We start from the raw sequence: 3450 nt of genomic DNA on the forward strand, positions 1-3450 counted from the left end.
AGGTTTCAAGCCTTTATCAATTCCTTGGTCACTTTCTTGATTGCATCCTTTGAGACTCCTTTCTTGTTGATCCTTCCTTCTTTTTCAAAGTTTATTACCTTCTTCTTTTAGCTAAGTGCTCTGTAAGAGGGCGACTCTTTATGATAAGCTTTCAGCCAACACTCCCGAACCAGTTAGTTCAAGGTGCTAGGTGTTAAGACACCCCTAAGGACTTACTCCCTCAAGTCTCTTTTTCCCATACATACACACTACAGGCACATGGTTTGTTATTTTTCTTTCTTGAGACCTTGGTGTCTAGCACCTCTTTGGGTCACTAAGTGCTCTGTAGCAAAGGTTGCTCTTGATAGTGGACTTTCAGCTGATAATCCTGGGTTAGTTAACCCAAGTTGAAGTATATCCCTTGCACATAAATACCACAGACACATGCCTCAATTTTGAAACCTTTGGTGCCTAGCATTGTTTCTTATTGTGTTTCTTTTTTTTCACTTTTATTGCTCTTTCTCTTTTCTTATTGGGATCTTATTGTTTAGTTAGTCTCAAAGGATGTGTTTTAAACATAGGACTTAGGATAGATAGTTGCTTTCTTTCCTTGTTTGGTGAACCAACTTAGCTTACTAATCATCCTACCACAAACATTCAGAATTCACTTCACAAAATAACTCCACTCTTGTTCTTTTCATAACATTTTCTTTTTGATTAACTTAAAGGACAAGCATACAAGTAAGAAAGATGAAAGTGTACCATGGACATTAAGCTCAATAAACATAGACCTAAGCAATGAAAAATTTAAATGCAGAATTGAGAATCCTAAGCTACCATGGAAGCATGTTCTATTTCATACATGATTTTCCTTATTTAAAGCTATGAATTAGATAGAACTAAGAAGGAACTCCACCACCTTAAATGATCATGTTCCTTTGTCTTGGGATCCTCCTTGATTGCTTGAATCTCCATTCCCTTTGCACTTCCATATAAGCTTTTTCCAGAAACCAACATCCTCCATCTTCTACTTTAACGCTTCCTTTTGCTGTTTCACCTTTCCCACTTCTTGCTCTATTAAGTCCTTACGAACTGCCTCATAACTTGGGATGGCAGGGTGCAAGTTATGCATATGCACAGTCAAATAGTTTAACTTTGCCTGAGTGTTTATGCTAAATTTTTCTCGATGCAGTTGCCTTCCTTCATTGAGCACACTGAATTCATTGAATGCTTTCATTTGACCCATCTGGCGTTGGTTGAGTTCCTGAAGGCGTTTATCTTGGTTTTCTTGCCTTTCAGACACTTGATTGATGGCTTGAGTGAGCTGAGAGTAGTGCTATTGTTGTTGCTCCATTAGCTGTTTCTGCCACTCCCCTTGTTGATTCATCCAATTTGATAGCATTTCCTCTTGACGATCCATTCTCTGAGATTGAAATTGCAACTGTTGTTCTTGTCCTTCCATGTATATTCTTGATAAATCGTCAATGGCTCCTTGAATGTGGCCCAAATTTATGTTGGTTGGGTCATAATACCCTTCTTGATGATATTCTGTTTGTTGGGGTTCTTCTTGGAAAGGTTATTCTTCTGGTTCTTCTCCTGATGTCCTCTTCCTTAGATAGGGACTTTTCTGCTGTTGAGCTGGTGTTACATGCATTATGCATTGAAATGTAAGTGACCTCCCAAGACTTACCCAAACTAGATTACTATCCTCGAAGACTACCTTGGCTTTCATGCATAATCTAAAGATGGTGCTGGGGTACCAAAGTCTAGCACCCGAATCACTCTTCTCTGCTGACTCTTGAATTCCCTCAGCTATGATTTTGTGCACATTGATGCCTCCACCCTTTATTAAGCAATGTACCATAGTGGCTCTAGCGATGTTGACCTCATAATTGTTTGCAGCTCGGAGGATAGATCGTCTCACAAGCTCAAACCATCCCTTGGCTTCCGGGGTGAGGTCTCCTCTTCTGATGAACTGGGGCCTCTTATCCAAATACCTTTCCCAGTCAGATCCCAAAACACATAAGTCGCCCACAATTTCTTCCAGTTCATCATTGTTGGGGCCATTATTTATTCTTTCTTGATAATCGAGCTCAACAAAACGTGGTGATTTCAGCTGGATAACCCTTGTTATGGCATTGGGGCTGAAATCCACCTCTGTTCCTCTTACGTAGCTCTTGAAGGTGGGGGTCATAGTCTTGTCTTCTCTAACCACATTTGTATAGAATTTCTTGATGAGGGTTGCATTAATCATTGTTTCTGGATTAGTGAGCTTTTGCCAACCTCTTTGCTCAATCTTCTCTCGAATTTGTGGACATTCATCTTCATTGAACTGAAATGTCAACTCAGGCAGTATCTTTTTGATCTTTATTCGTTCAAAATCGAGCTCATGGAAGGCCTGAATCTCCTTCCATCGAAGGGAATGCTCTCCATTGGTTCCTTCCCCTTTTTCCTCTTGGAGCTTGATGATGCCATAAGTGAGAATTGGTTTGCGAAGATGGTGAAGGCTATGAGTTTGAAGAAAAAGTTCGGTTGGTTTGAGGCAGAATGTGTCTTAGAGGAATGTGTTTTGGGAGAAAGAAGAGAGGTGAGTTGGATGAATATTTGAGAAGGGCTAGAGTGGTGAGGGTTCCTTATATAGGCCAGTGGTGATAGTTGAATGGTGTAGATCAATGGCACGGCTTTGATAGTGGACGGTTGGGGTTTGGTACAAGGTGATCACAAGGATCATCATATTTATGAACTGATTGCTTCGGTTTCCAAGATGACCCTTTCTCATCCTTTCATGACAACATTTTCCAAGGGGATCTCCTTGAAGACAAGTGTATAACCCCCTTAACTGAAGTGGCTGAACCTCCTTCCATTGGTTGTTCCATCAATCTACTCCAATCCCCTCTTTTCATTTCCTATATAAGACAAAAGGAATACAAAAAGTTAATTGAAATTTTGGTGGGAAGATTTAAAATATGAACTAGCTATATATATTATTTTTTTCACTATCGCTATGATCTTCATGAAGACAAAACAACTGACTTCTTTAATGCTCATATATGCACATTGGTGACACCAAACTTAGTTTGTAATCATGTGGTGTTTAAGGGTTTAATCAAGACTCTTAGCCCAAAATGACATAAGTTGTGTTCATGCCATCTTGATGTGCCTTGAACACCAAACTTGTTGTTCACTATATGTTGCATATAAGAGTTCTGTTAAATGTTTGTCAAAGTTGTTTTGAAATTCATGATCTTACTTTATTAACTAACACTAAAGAATTTAAAAGAGGGGATAAGAATCATGGGTTGCCTCCCATGAAGCGCTTCTTTAATGTCATTAGCTTGACGGTTGATCCTTGTCAAGGTGGCTGATAATGCTTGAAGTCTTCTCCTCTTGCAGTGAACCTATGTCAATTGGATTTGTTGATAAACTCCATATGCTCTAAGGACAAGATTTTATTGATGGTGTACACTGGAG

This window comes from Arachis duranensis, chromosome 5 (assembly GCF_000817695.3).
Source record: "Arachis duranensis cultivar V14167 chromosome 5, aradu.V14167.gnm2.J7QH, whole genome shotgun sequence".
NCBI lineage: Eukaryota > Viridiplantae > Streptophyta > Magnoliopsida > Fabales > Fabaceae > Arachis > Arachis duranensis.